Genomic DNA, 16,266 nt, shown 5'->3' on the forward strand with positions numbered 1-16,266 from the left:
TGTCTTCAGACACACTCCCCATTTGACGGTCTCCTTATGGCATCATCTTCTGGCAGCAGGAAGGGAGCAGTGGCGCTGTGCCATTCAGGCCCTCCTCCCAAACTCTGACTATTTTTAGGCCAGCTGCCCCTCTCTGATTCCTAAATTGGCCCTAGGTAATCATGAGACAGTGAGAAACCCTTCATAAACCAGGCAAGTCCCAGTGGGATTAACTGCAAGAATCTCCCAAAGGCTACAAAGGAAAATGCCCTCCCAGGCACAGCAGGGTCATGACCTTTATAGCCCAACCCACCCACAGCCCTCCCTTGGCCCAACCAAGGCTGGGCTCCCATTCCAGACATGCAATCCATAAGTGTCCATACTACCCATAATTTCATCGGGGAAAACAAAACAAAAACAAAACAAAGCTGAGATTTCCTACTTTTATGAGTTTTAACCCATTTGCTAGAAAATTTAAAGCAATTCAGTTTTGAGTTTTGGGGTTTTTTCTTCCTCAAATGTCATTCCTAGTAACAACACAGATTTTGGATTTGTTGACCTCGGAAAGAAGGTAGGTATTGATAAAAATACTCAAAGAAAATTTTAGTCACCTTTCAAAAAAAGAATATACCAACATGGTATAATAAAGGTTAAGTATTTCCTTGTGCTATTTACAAATATAGCCACATACTATAACATCTATAATTGGTACAGGCCCACCAGAAATACTAAATATATCTGATGTTAGAACTTTACACCATCACTGCTACACCTCTATTAAAGACAACTATAATAAGACAAATTTCAAGTTAAGTTTAGTTGGTTTTTCCAGCTCACTACTAAAATGAGACGTAAGAACTTCAAACTAGGTTTGAATACTTGACAAGTGAAATTTCAAGGGAGAGCACATAAAAAAAAATAGGGAAAAAATACATTCATATATTTCATTTTGTCCCTTTCCCCCAAGGACATCATGTCACATCAAAATTAATCGCTTTCATTCATCCCACATCTTGGATTTTGTAAAGAACGGTCTATCTTTTCTGAACCCATGGGTTGACTGTGTAAAAATGTTTGTTCTCCAGATTTTTCCTGAAAACATCAAATGAAGACCTCATGAAAATGTTAAGGACAATACAGTGGCTCTAGGATTTGAGAAGAAAAGCTTGATTCAGAGGGGGAACTAAGGAGTAAAGCTTCATTCACTGGTTCTGGCCGTGACATCTACTTATTGGGAGTCTCTGGCCCTGAAGGTAAGCACACCTGTCAGATGTCTCCTCTCCATCCACTCTGAGAATCTAGGATGGCTCAATGTGGGAATGTGCCAGGAGTACAAAGAAATAGAGCATAGACCTCAGGAAGCAAGAAACCCAGCCAAGTCCCCTCCCTTAACCCTCATAAGCAGAACAGAATCTCACTGTTCCAAAATTAGCTACTTTTTTTGTATTTCTCAGAGGGGAGTGTAGGAAGAGGAAGCCTATGGGATCTTAAGAGAATCTGTCCTCAATAGACTTGGAGGAATAGATGGTGTAATTTTTTTTAAGGACATTGAATACACAAATTGTTGTGCTACAGAAAAACTTGGAAATTCACAAATTGGACTTTGTTTGGCTTTATATTTCTAAGACTAATATATTCAACACAAAATCTTTAGCTTCATGATAAGGGTCCAGGTCTGGTTACCAACTATATCACAGACTGACTCCAACAGCCTTTAATATCAATGGCATATCAAAGTCAATCAAAACTGATACTTAGGATTAACTACCCTCAGCAATAAATCCTGGTGGCTCAGTGGGTTAAAGCCTCTGCCTTCAGCTCAGGTCATGATCCCAGGGTCCTGGGATCAAGCCCCACATCGGGCTATCTGCTCGGCAGGGAGGCTGCTTCCCCCTCTCCCTGCCCTCTTCTCTGCCTACTTGTGATCTCTGTCTGTCAAATAAACAAAATCTTTAAAAAAAAATTTTTTTTTTTTTTTTTTCAGCGAAAGGAGGACTCCTATACTTAATGGTAATCTGTGGCTCGGTTATGGCCAAGAAATCTCAAACGGACCAAAGCCAAGACCTCGGCTCCCATTTGCACAGATGGGTGGGCCTTAACTGCATGAACAGCTGGCCCAGAGTTTAAAGGTAGAGATGGATGCGAGAGGATTTGAACTTTGAAGCAGGAGGAAAAGGTTTTACCCACATTCACTCAAATAATATTTTTGGAATTCAACAGTCCATTTTTTTTTTTTTTTAAGAATTTCAGGATCTATTCATGCCTTTCTCTAAATGATTCCGACCCTTGTATAAAGTATTTTAATCAGACATTAAAATAACATCTCTCCTTTGGGATGATGACATTCTAACTTTTACACCTAAAATGTCAGTGTGATTTAACTTAATTCCCATTTACAGTTTAGAAAAATTCTATTCCCACCATTATATAAATGCAAAATGTTACAGTTAGCGATCTAAATTTTACCAACTTTCTTACAATTATTCCCTTAATAATAAAGGCTTTCAAGCAGGAGATAATTCCTCTATTTTTTTTTTAATATTCAGAACCTCCAATTAGCTACAACAGGAGGAATCCTCTACAAGGGTACTAGATCAGTCCCAAAGAAACAAAGTGGGAGGTCGCATACTTCATACACCACCCTGCCCGTTTCTGTATCCCTGCTTTTAAGTGACCTTTTACTACAAGAACTTCCATTCATTCAACAAATATTGATTACTTGCCTACCACATGCCAGCTGCTCTACTAGGGACACAATGGTGAAGACAGTCCCTGTGTTTAAGGAGCCTTCAAAGAGCCAATAGTTAAGACCAGAGGGAGCCTGGGTGGTTCAGTCGGTTAAACAGCTGCCTTAGACTTGGGTCATGATCCCAGGGTCCTGGGATCGAGCCCCACATTGGGCTCTCTGCTCGGCAGAGTCTGCTTTTCCCTCTCCCTCTGCCTATATAGCTCTGCCAACTTGTACTCTCTAGAACTCTGTCAAACAAATAAATAAAATATCTAAAAATAGTTAAGACAAGAAAGTACAAGTAAATAATTATAAAAACTGCAAAAGCAGAGGTGCAACGCAGCCTAAGGGAACCGGAGCATGGACTCCACCAGTGTGGACCTGGAGAGAGTGACTGAGTGGAACTCCCTGAAGAAGAGGGAGCTTGGACTGAGGATGAGGAACAGGCAGCTGAGTGTCTGAGCCTTTCAGATCCTGTCAACTAGCAACATTTCCGTCCAAAGATCTAAAGGAACAACACGAGAAAGTTGGGTTTTAATTTTGTCAGTAAGGACACTTAGAATATTGTGGACGTTGGCTGACATAAGAGCTGGAAAATCTAAGGCTTTGAATGTCAGTGACCTGTGAGAGAGAATGCTGTGTAAACACAGTGTTTGGCCCATCAAGACTATCAAGTGGGGATGTCTCTCTGACACATCGTCAATCCCTCCTTGTCCACCCACAGTCCCCAGAAGTATGTGAGGCCAGGAGGGGTGAAGCAGGCAGCGACCTCTTCCACAGACAGAGATAAGGATGTCAGCACATAGCACTTCCAAGTCCCCAGGATGTTCTCACAGTTGTCTCCCAGGTGACAGCCCCATAGCATAGACAGGTCTCATGATGACTTCCTATGCCTCTTCCCCTTTTATAAATCTTCCCCGAAGTTGAGGATCTTGCCCATATGCCCAAGAAACATAGTTAATAAGTAACAATGGATAGTAAAACCCAGGTCAAATGTGTACCCTTCGTGTCTTTCCCCCTTCCTTCCCACAGCTAATAAGGTCAACCAGCATTTGCTGCCACAGACCTAGCTCTGCAGAACTGCCTACATGTGGAGGGCACGCATTACTCATGGAGACCTCCCTCATTTACTCAGCTTCTGGGCTACCTACCTGGCCTGGACAAGTCAAAAGTCATCTTGGCCTCATCTTCCTCCTCTGTGAAAACTGAAGCAACAGTAAACAATCCATTTCTTAGGGTTGTTGTAAGGTTAAATGAAATTTTTGGAAACTTTCTAACACACACCATTGTCAGTTGCTACTGTTACACTGTCAACAACCTTGTGAAACAAGCTTTATTATTATCCTCACATTAGGACCAGAACTTAGCAACTTGTTCATTGAGTCAAGGCAACTTTCAGGGGTGATGGACATGTTCTAGAGCTCGATGGTTGCACAGATGGAGATCATTTGTCAAGACTCATATTCATACACTTAACCTAGGTGCATTGCACAGTACTTAATTTTATATCAGTTAAAAAATGTGGGGGCACCCAGGTGGCTCAGTCAGTTAAGTCTCTGCCTTTTGCTCAGGTCGTGATCTCAGGGTCCTGAGATCGAGCCCCACAATGGGTTCCCTACTCAGTGAGGAGCCTGCTTCTCCCTCTCCCTCTGCTTACCACTCCCCCTGCTTGTGCTCTCTGCCAAATAAATAAGATCTTTAAAATTTTTTTTCATATATCATGTGGCCAGTGAATAGCAGTATGTATATTTCCTAACACATCTATTAACTCATTTTAGAAGCTAAAGATTTCCTGGTTCTTGTTCTATAATCTACTTTCCAACTAACCCTTCCTACAATAGTGAAAATCTTACATGTTGACAACACCAACTACCATTCTGATCTTGTGGAAATCCAATCTGACTTGCAGAGTTTTATGTTTTACTGTTAGCTCCTGCGTACACTCACCTAGACCCTCTTACAGGAGTAGGTCTCTATCCATGACCCTGTAAGGGCACTATAGCCCCAGACCTAAAAAATCACTTTGAGAATGAGTTTAGGACCACATACCAGCTACCTACAGTCTCAAATCAAGAGATCTCGGAGAATCTGAATTAGGAGCTCTTAGTCTAGGTCAGAATTCTTCAACAGTTTTTTTAAGCAGCTTACTAAAAGCATAGTCTAGGTACTCCTGATAAAGAGGTGAACAAAATTAAATTCTTATTGTCAAGATTACATCATCTTGTTGATAGGAATTATTCCATCATAAATTAAGCTTTTTCAGGAAAATCAGTAACAAGTAGAAGAGTCAAAAAAAACAGTAAGACTAAGTTCCAGAAAACCACTGAGCCCAGAGAGAGAGGGCGGTTCCTGTAATAGTAAGCAACTAAAACCATACCACCATTTGTGCACAATGTCTATCAAAGACACTGTCAGGGGTTGTACAGTCTGGCTGAAGAAATAACTTGATGTGAAGACTCTGCCTTCTTTTGTTTCTAAATTATACACAGCTGGGTAATGGAATTACCCAAAAGGTAGCACAGGTTGTTGGAGGGAAATGGGGCTAGTCTGGCTACACGGGGCATAGTTTCAAAGCTATAAGGACTTGTCTCCCTGAAAGTGTTAAATGCCCAGGAGAAGCTCCTTGTTTAGAAACCTTCAGATTGCCATATCTTCTCAAAGTCCACTTGGTGAAAAGGAAATAATTTTCCATCTGAATCCTGCCAAGACCAGTTGAAAAACGTCAGAGTGTGTGTGTGTGTGTGTGTGGTTACGCAAGTTGGCACCTCACACCGAATCTACCAAACTTTATTAAACAGCCACTTCCTGTACCTTTTACTTGGAAAATGATTACCTCTGTTAGACTTTCCACTGGCAACTAAGTGTTCTCTCACAGAAGGTCAGTATATGTACAGATCTAACTCCTAAGGGCTGCGCAAAGGAAGAAAAAGCCAACTCCCTAAAATGGCCTGCTTGTCAAGTCCTAACACCGTACATTCCTTAGAAGTCATTTTGGTAATACAGAACTGTTGACCTTTAGGGCTAGAAAGCAGGACTGATACTCAGGGTGTAACTGTGGTTTTATGGGACATTCTCTTCCCTGTTCTGACAGACTTCGGGCCTCACCTCCTAGTTAAATTTCTACCTGGGATTAACTCCATCTGCTCAAGAATTACCTGCCTCCATGTAGCGTAAAATAAGGAAATAGGATTCAATATTTCTATAGAAAAATGTGCTTCAGAAAGACAAGTATTAGTCCCTGTTCAACATACATGACCCTCGGGTGCTACCTGTAAAATGGGTACATTTTACAATGTAGTATTGTACCATCAAATGATTCAGAGGACTGTTAGAATCTTATTTGGTGCTCTCTGAAACAGTGTAAAACCCGTAAAATGTCACAGAAATGTCTGTAACTATCAGTTTTCCGTTTGTGCCACTCATCTTAGTGGCTTACAGGATTTAACATTCTGTTTTACGTTCTGCAGTTCGATGATGGAAAAATAACAAGCCATAATTCCAAGCAACGTCATCTGAAATATTATGTACCCAAACCAGTGCTGCTTTTGATCCTACTTCAGCACCAGTATGAAGAAAATCCTAGCAACAGTGATTACTCTTTATGGCATGAAGAGTAGTCAAGTATCCATATCCTACCAGGAGTGGGGACAGGCCAGGAGAGAAGACCCGGGTCCTAGTCCTGGTTCTAGAACTTAACTCGTCGTAATACAAAACACTTATCCACATAGTTCCAGTCAATGTCCTCCTGTATAAGACAGACCTTTACTTCACAGGTTGGTGTCCAAACTGAACAGAAAGGTCCTTATGTCCTGCTTATAAGGTACTATCCAAAAACATAGTTATTATTTTAATCTTATTTGTATGTGTGTGAGAGAGAGGCAATTCGAGATTATTCATCTCTATATTGATTATTAAAAAAAAAAAAACCCATAGCTCAAATACATCAAAATATCACCAACTCTCTAAACTGGAACCACAGAAAACCAAGAAGTAATAAAGCTAGAGTCTGAGAATATTCTCAACTGTTACTGATAAAAACCAATTCCTTTAAGCAAGAAAAGAAATCAGGCTCCTGTGCCTGGAATCGAATTCTCAGCAGAGAGTACCAGCAGGCCCCAGCTACCACCTTCTCAAAGCTCAGCTGAGGAAATGAAATTTCCCAGCTGTCAATCACCAGAGGTGCCATATGTTTGGCACTGTGGCATAATAAGCCTAAGCAACAGGTATTTCCCCACGTCCCAATGAGGGGACAGGGGTGCAGAAGGAAGAAAGTAACTTACTGAATCCATGCAGCTAACACAGATGATCTCAGACATAAGCCCAGCTTGGTCATATTTTGAAGTCTGTGCACTCCCCATTATATTCTGGTACTAAACGTACTGGCTACCAGTAACATTTTTTCCATTTCTATTAACAAAGTATGTCTCCAAGATTTCAAACTGGACATCAGGGTGAGCAAAACTAGCTAAATGTTGAAATACCACTTGTATTATTCCAATCTTAATGAAAACAAAGGGGGGGCATTATCCTGCCTTGGAGTCTGTACTTAGACCATTTAAGGAGAAAATAATTTTCATTTGATTATTTACCTATAAGGTTTCAAATTTTAAGTGTTCGGCATAACACAATATAACCATTCTGTAACTTAACAGTCGCACCTGCAATATAAAATCATTTAAAGTTCTTTATGAAAAGAGAAATGCAGGATTTTTCCTATCTCCACCCACATTTTATTGATACACCGACTCCTCTTATACTGGAAGGAAAATGTACTATTAAATTCCTTTGCATAGTTGCCTTTAGTTTCTCTTTTAAGCACTATCAGCGGTTTTTAAGCCTTAAATAAAAAGTCAACTCTTAAGAGTATAGAATCAAATTCAATAGCCAGCAAGTCTTCTGGACCATCAGAAAGTTTTACAGAAATGCAAGACTACTTGGAAACAAAACTTATTAAATGCAAAGAGAGAAATCAACCCAGACCAAAAATTCACCCAAATTACTTTTTAAAATGCAATTACATATTTCTCTAAAGAAACAGCCCAAGTATCTATGAGAAATTGTCAATTTGTGACTGTCTGCACCAATGGAGAATGTAGTCACTTAGCACAAGTGGAATTAATTCTATACAAGTATTTGCACATGGGTTTGCCAGATGTTCTGAGAATAGCACTTCATAATAAAACAGAATTATAACTTCAGAGGAATAGGAACCTCACACCTTCCAGCTCCAGGTTACCCTAATGCATGACAGCACTTGCTTGCAGAAGGGCACAGGCCTCTCTCTGCTGGCTGAGGCTACCACAGAGAGTGAGGGGAAAGTGTGAGGGCCAGGACAGAGAGTCTAGAAAAGCAAGCAGTAAATTATGGTCCCTGGCTTAAAAGACCTTCTAGTAGCTGTGACTGACAGAGGAAAGAATTTCAAACTCCCAGGCCATTAGTGCTCAGAGGATTTATTCCAGGCTCCATCTGGCACAAATAATTGTAAAAGTACAAATGTACCCAACATAAGGTTTAGACCCTATCCTCGAGAGGCTTACAAGTTTCAAGAAAAAACCTATTGGAAGAGGTCACTAAGAAGATTATCCAGAGCAAATAAGTGAAAATAGACCACAGTGCTAGGTATCCTGCTTCGAGACAATTCTGAGAATAATCAGGATCCCTGATTAAGGATGAAGAGTCTTTAGATGACCAAAAATGTCACAACAGGCTTAGCTTTACCAAACTTTGGTCAAGGTGGCAGATGGAATTTCCAACATATGGCACAATGTTCATGATCTGGGAAGGATATTTCTAGAACCCTCAACACTACCATTTCCAAAACCACACTTTGGGGAGTTTTCTGCTGACTCTTCTGAAAACTGGAGCCAAATTTTTTTTTCTACATCTGAGCCCTTTTACCTTGTGATGTTTGGCCCATAGGAAGTACTCAATTCATGCTCTGAAGCTTACCAAACTTCAGCTTCTAATAGCAAGGATTCTCCTTCATGCCTTTTATTTACCATTTAACATGTAAACATAATTGTAACTATACACTCTGCATAAATGATTGCATTATACACACAGAGTCCAGATTGGAGAGCTAATAAAACAAGTGCATTTTTCTTGCAAGTAAAAAAATTTACCCTTTTTAACCCATTTCTCATTTCTCCAAACCTTCTGACTCCCTCACCAACAAGTAGGAATTCCAGAATCCTACCTTGAATCACAATCCATTGAGCTTTCACAAAAAATTTAAAAATTTTAAGTTTTAAATTCTTAAATTCACTCTTTTAAGAGTGAAAATAAGTACTTTGATGGCTTTAAACCCCTCTTTCCATGGCATCTTACCCCTAACCCTGGTGTCTTCACAGTCTGTTTTCTTCCCAGTCTGAGCTTTCTTTTGCTGTGTGAACAGCGTGGGAAGCTGGCCAGGTCCACCCTCCCACTTAGCATAACTTTTACTGAAGCACGAAATCAGTACGATTTCAGGCAAAATTAACACCAACGGGACTTAATTTTCTGGCAACCGCTTTGCCCTTTGCAGCTAGTTTGAGAAGTTTACAATCTGCACGTGATCTCCTTTCACTGCTCAAAAAGAATGGAGTCAATCCAACTAAAAGTAAACCTGTCTCCTCAAAAGAAACTAAGAAACTTTAAACCTATTTAGTTTTATAACTTCAAAATGAAATAAAACTTCCATGTAAGAATAATGGTGGGATGTGGGATTTTTACCTTTACTCATGCAAGTAATATGTACACACAACACTCATAAGCTTAGACATAAGCCTATTAGCAAGACGTAAATACAGTTTGCCTTTAAACATTTTCTCTTCAATATTGGGCTTGCACTGCAGACTACAGAAAACCTACGAGCTTTAATGAATACCTAAAGTGGTTTTCGAATCAAAGATGTATATGTGAAAATGGAATTCTGAAGTGCTTGAAAGCTATTTACCTAACACCTCGAGATTCGGCCTTATTATTCTCTCTTTGCTGAGCAAACCTTCTTTTCCTTGATTGTGTAAACATCAGGGCAATCACAAATTGCAAAATCCCTTATGGTGTATGAAAAATGAAGTTTTATTCTATCTACATAGTAAAGATTAGCCCCCAAATCGGTCAGCCCCAAAATAGAAAAGGTTTTCTCATCTTGAGCCAAGTGAATAAGATAAAGTCATGCATTAATATCATGGATAAATGCCCACATGGAAGGATAACAAGTTCTGATTTCAAATAATACTGCAGTCACTTCTTAAAAAAAAAAAAAAACAAAACTATCATCAGAGCAATCCTGTATAAACTTGATTTAGAAAAATACATCATTAGAAGTAGTAGTTGCCAGTCGATCTCAGTTTCTGGTTATAACTGATTTCCTGAAGTTGCATATGGGAAACCCTGGTTAAAGCAGGCCTTTCTGGGGAAAAAAAAAAAAAAAAAAAAAAAAATTCAGGTTGGTGAAGCCATACCTCATATGACCTAATCCTTTCCCTGGAGCATGGCCTTACTCATTCTCAGTCACTCCTCACCTCTCCAAAGACCACAGCCGCCGCTGTCCAGGTCCCTACCAAGTAAGCAGGGGAGTTACCTTTCACAGAGGAAGTTTGGGCTCATTTTTACATGCCCTAAAACACACACAACACACCCCAGCCTTATCCTTGGGGCTCATGTATAGGCTGGTGGCTTACTTGTGGGCGCTAGGCAAGGCCTTTAAAAAGTCTTTAAGGTATATTTAAACTTCCATAGTACAGAAAGATAACTCAAGTTACGCTTTTGTCCACCTCTTCAATTTCATCTGTCAATAGGGTTGGAAATCTGCGAAAAATTTTAAACTACATATACATCTGTCTAGATATCAAAAAAGGACCCATCAACAATTCAGTAAGAACTATAATAATGATCATACAAACAATCTGGCAAGACACTACTACAAATAAATAAAAATAAAGGTATAGTGAGCCTAATCACATATTTACAGAATCACAGAACAACAGATCAGAAACATTTTTATTCCCTGGCATTTAAAACTTTGCTCTGACTTTGAAGAATGTTGTTCCTAGTAGTATATAGCATATGTAGTATATATAAATATGCCATATTTATATATACTATAATGTGTGTGTGTGTGTGTGTGTGTATATATATATATATATATATATATATATATATAGTGTACATAACTATGTCTTATCAACAAACCCAATCTGGTTTGCAATGGTCTCTACTCTAGGACATGGAGGTTGTTCTAATGGATTTGAAAGGAATCTTACTCAGAATGGGAGGAGGGGAGGAGGGGAGTCGATTCTTTTAAAAGTTTGCCACTGTCACCAAGTCCTTAAGCTATGATTCAGAAGTGTTACTTCTGTTTTTGAGAAAGTCGGCAGACTTGGCTACATGAAAGTATAGAACACGGCTAAGTCAAAACCACTATAAACTCATGGTATTTGTCTTTATAAGGCCAAGACATCTTTACAAAGCCAAAAATCTGCAATACGAAATGTAAAAGTTTATTATCAATCCATAAAAGTTCTAATAAATTGGAAAATACTAATATCCCAGTAGAAAAAAAATGGTACTGATTTGTAATTAAAGAACTGGAAATTTAGGTATCAAGAAAACACTGTTCACTTATAAAGCTCGAAGAATTCATTTTCCTTTTAGAAATGAGTCCCCTACTAACAAGAATACCATAACACAGATACTCTCAGAGTGTTGGTGGGATCATACTTGGGTAAAACATTTTTTTTGGAAAGCAAATGGTCCATCTGTATCAAGAGATCTCTGGCCAAAAACTGTATTTCAAGGACTCCATCCTAAGTAGGCCCTGTAGATAAAGTTTTATAAGGGATATTTGTTGCAACAGTATATATTTAATAGTAATTATAAATAAAAGTTTAGCTTATAAATAATTTGTTACCTCTATATAATGTAATAGTATGTAGCCACTAAAATAAGACTCTTGGAGCTCTTGGAGAACTGTAATGACCTGCAAACTTTTCCCTCATAGGTTAAGCAGGAAAAAAAAAAATATATATATATATATATATATATCAGCATGCAACAGTATAGCTGTATAAACTACAGAAGTAAAAAATACATCTATTTATCTATTAACCAGCATGCAGAAAACACGGATTTTATTTGGGTGGTGGAATTGTTTAATTCCTACTTTTTCTGAATTTACCCATTTTTATACAGCAAGCATACATGGAACAAGGCCAACTAAGGAGGGCTATTACCTGACATGCTTTCTAAACACTTCCATCTAATAACTGAAATACCAAGAAAGAAATCTAGCTAGGATTTTATAATGCTATGAAATAATCCAAAATTGTAACCATGTATTATTTATATATAATTAAAAGGTGCAGGTCTTCTGCAAGCACTATTTTCTCCATAATGCTGATTTTTTTTAAGAGAGGGAAAAGTTAGCACAAGTAAGTAATATATATTATTTTAAACTCAATTCCATTGGTTTTTTTTTTTAAGGATAAATAGTTCTAATCATTTTTTTTTAAACTTTCCCTATGGACTACTGTATTGAAGAAAAAAAAATCAGAGCATCTTACACATGGCAAAGCACTACTCAAATAAGGCATCATAGGCTCAATTTAAATTGTCCATCATTTCCTGCCCTAATTAACCCTGGGGGTGGGGGGGGAGGAAGGCTGGTCTACTGTATTGCATTTCCAAACTCCAGTTTCTCTTTGGGTTAACCACACACTGCTATCTGGGTGTATCTAGACTCCTAAAGGAGGTCATAGTTTTCCCAAGCAGCAGCGACTCATTTCCTTTTTACTCCCCTCCCTCCTTGAGGGCCAGCCCAACTTCCCCCTATTCCTAACACCTGCACCCCACCCTCCACCCCCAGGGCTAAGGATTTAGTGTGCTGATGATTGAAATCCCATCACCTGGCAAAACAGGAACCCTGTTACTCCCTGCGTTTTGCCTAAGACTTTGAGTTAAACACACTGGATTTCCTTTCTCAGCACACAAACTGCTACATAGTCAACAGCAGTTAACAGAGTAGGTGAAACTTTATGCAGGCTGAATGATTTAATCTCTCCATTCTCACTCCAAAATAAATTATGCTAAGTCAAAGTCAACAAACCATTTAGTTATTTGCCAAGAGTACATCTTGAGAAAGAAAAGGAGAAAAAAAATTAAAATAAGTCCCATAATTACTGTAGAGTAGTAGTCGATCAGGTGACTTTTACTTAGGAGTGGATTTTTCTAGAGAGCTAGGAAAGCGCAAGTAAGCCGCAGGAAGTAGTAAGGCTCGGGACGAGAAGACCTTGGGAATTGCAGCAACCTCATTAATGCCACATTTCAGCCCTGACTGCTTATGCCGAGAATGGGCCCAAGCGAACCGCAACCGGAGAAGGCTGGGACTGCGGGGCCCTGGCGGGTCAAGTATCTGGTGGGCGGCTTCCGGCCGCAAGCATATGCCTGTCAGTCTGGGTCTACTGTAAACCCCTTCGGTCACTTTCAAGGTGACAGCTACTGCGATCCGCATCGGTCCCCGCGGCACCAGCTGCGCGAACCCCACAGGAGACCCGATCTCCGCAGCCTCCGCTCCAGTGGGGTCGTCTACCCACTTCTCCCCCAACTTTGGCACCCAAGCCCCTAGAATACCCGCCCCCCCTCAAAACTAATTCCGTCACCCTATGACGGTCGCATTCACGTTGTCCTACCCACCTCTCGCCCCCCCACCCCCACCCCGCCCCGAGATCTCCACCGCAGGCAGGCTGGGCAGCGGCAATCCTCTCAACTCCGCACTTACCCGCAGCTCCTCCTCCTCCTCCTCCCTCTCCTCCTCCTCCTTCTCCCGGGAGCCAAGACGCAGAGTAGGGGAAACCCGGACTGAGAGCCCCGGCGCTCTTCGGATCCCGGGCGGAGGCGCTTCAGCACCTTCCCCCCCCCCCCCCGCCCCACCACGGAGACCCGCGGTGCAATCAGTGCCCGGCGGGCAACGTCTGCACCTGAGGACACCCGGCTCGTCCCTCACCCCACCCCTGCACGCCAGCAGCCGCGGCAGCTGCCAGGCGGGAACCCGGAGTCCGGGGCGCCCCAGCCTCCCCGCCTCTCGAGCGGCTGGGGGTGGAGCAAAGGCGGGGAGTTCGGGAAACTTGTAAATAGAAAAGCTCCGCCGCCTCTACCCTGCTCGCCCGCTGCCACCCCTTCCAAGCTGCCCCAGCCTGCACCTAGCTGCTGGAGACAAAGGGCAGGCGGCGTTCAAGGGGGGCTGCGCCCGGAGAAACCGGGAAGACGCGCGTGGCTGTACCTCGGCACGGAGACCCCGGAGACTCCCGCCGCGCTCCGCTCGTCTCCGCTCTACTCGGCAGATTGGCGGCTTCGACCAGCCCCGTTCACTCCTTTCTCTGGCGCTCCCGCGTCCGGATCCCGAAGCCCCGCACGTTCCCAGGCTAAATGCGGACGCGCCCCAGGCCCGGGGCGTCAGCCCAGGACTGCGCTGCACCTGTTGCCACGTGCAACGCGGCGCCCAGCGGCGGCTGCCAGCGCACCTGGCTGAACCGCGCGTCCCCGAACCACGCAGGCCCCCGAGGGCGACTGGAGTTCTGCCGACTGCGGCTCTTGCCCCCTGTTATCCCTGCGAGCCCTCAGGCTTCCAGCGAGCCGTGGGGCATTGCAGCGAGGGCGGGCCAGGAGTGGGGGTAGGGAGTCGGGAGGTTGCAGACTTATCAGGGCGGAGGTTTGCTAGGAACCAGCACTGATTGTCTCTTCCGAGTGTCCGACTCCTGGTCTGTTTTATCTTCGGACTACTAAGAAGTTTATTAGCACACACCTATTAAAGGTTAAAGAAATGAGCTCCAGCTGTTAGATCTTGGAATACGAAGTGGAAAGAATACAACACCAGGGAGATAATAAACGAGGCCCGACCCACTTTTCTCTAAACACAGATGAAGTCCTTCTTTGCTAAACGGAATGAATTTCATCTATATTTCATCTATTAGGCTCATAAAATATTTTCTTCTATAGACATATTTTTAATTCAACGCTGTCCCGAAGATGCTATTCCACTTGCGAGAGATGTAAGATTATTGAGCCATTAAGTGTCAGACGACCTGGGCCCAAATTAAAAATAGTAATAATAATAATAATAATAATAATAATAATAATAATAAACCAGTTTGGATTTGCTAAAAAGCTTTTTAAGAGAGACTTTTTCAGAGAATTAATCCGAGGGTATTGTGTTTGACTAAGTTTTCTATACTAGCAACATTAGATCCACTAACAGATGCATTGCCATTTATAGTTGCAAAGCCTTTCCACATTACAATGTCCCAGTATTTCCTCAACAAGACCCGGGGTAAATAGGTCAGATTATTATCTCCGTATTTCAGCTGAAGAAATGGAAGCTCAGAAAGGTCAAGGAACTTACTCAGGGTCACACAACTAGTGAGAGGTAGTGCAAATCCATCTGGCCTAACTCATGATCTTGTCTTTTTTATTGTGCTGTGTGCCAACTTGCTTTTGAAGTACTTGCTGCAAAGACAGACATGTAACTAACACATCTATGACTTCCTACGGATATCATTATTTTTAAAGAGATACAGCACTAAACACCACTGAATGATTCTCTTATGCAAAAACACCAAAAAAAAAAAACAAGCAAACAAACAAAAAATCAGAAAAACAAACGTACTGATAGTTACTGCAAGTCATGAGGCAATTATGCTAATTAGCAATATGCCTCCTTCCTAAACAGAATAGTCCTAGTGTTAAACATATCATTTAATCTTTATAACCCTCATGTGACCCAAATGATTCTGTCCAATCCCCTACAGTTCTATTGTGTAGCTTAGTTTTATCTATAAATACAGAACCTGTTTTACTTCATTTTTCTAAGAGATAGATTGAAGCAAAGGGAAAAAAAAAAACAAACAAACAAACCCACCTCTCCTAAGTAATTATAAGCAACTTTTGTGGTCATTGGGGAATCTGAAACTTACCTTCTAATTGCATGTTCATAAAAACAGAAGTTACCTTCTAGGGACATCTTCAGGGACTTTATCAAGGCAAATATGCTTGAAATGGAGCCTGCTGACTTTTCTTTCCATCTTGGTTCTGGGCATGTTGCCATATTCTTGATCTCTGAACTCCAATGTTAACCTGCTACAGACTCTAAGAACAGTATTAAGGGTCAGATTATACTCCACATAATTTAGGGATCCTTTGTCCTTAACAACAACAACAACAAAAAAAGCATAATTTTTTTTCCTGCACTAGAAAAATGCAAATTACAACCACATTGAAAAAACACTTTTTCATTTATCAGAACCACACAGATTAGAAAGTTGGATCACAACTGTGTGCTGGCAAAGTGTGGAGAAACAGGCAGTCACAGTGCAGATGTGCATGTAAATCAGAATGACTCCACTGAGAGCAAGTCATGCTACCGAACAAGATTGTAAATGCACATGTCCTTTGAGTCAGTAAGTCTACACATAAGAATTGATCTTAACACACCCAAGAAATGGTAGATGTGTATAAGCTTATCCATTTCAGCATTGTTTATAATAACAAAAGATTGAAAAAAAGTATAGTTGTTTTTTTTTTAA

At 41.1% G+C, this 16,266-nt stretch overlaps 1 protein-coding gene across 3 annotated transcripts in view; it reads right to left on the reverse strand.

The window, feature by feature from the left end:
- Positions 1–15,695, reverse strand: part of MTUS1 (microtubule associated scaffold protein 1) — a 161,182-nt gene extending 145,487 nt beyond the window's left edge. For 2 of the 3 annotated variants that reach the window (XM_032844947.1, XM_032844946.1), the window contains exon 1: positions 15,658–15,694. The gene's annotated coding sequence lies outside the window, so the exon portion shown is untranslated. Of the gene's footprint in view, positions 1–15,657 lie in introns of all 3 variants that reach the window. The other variant, XM_032844948.1, reaches the window with a different exon arrangement.
- Positions 15,696–16,266: the final 571 nt, after the last annotated feature.

This window comes from Lontra canadensis, unplaced genomic scaffold (genome assembly GCF_010015895.1).
Source record: "Lontra canadensis isolate GAN:19392208 unplaced genomic scaffold, GSC_riverotter_1.0 scaffold159, whole genome shotgun sequence".
Taxonomy (NCBI): domain Eukaryota; kingdom Metazoa; phylum Chordata; class Mammalia; order Carnivora; family Mustelidae; genus Lontra; species Lontra canadensis.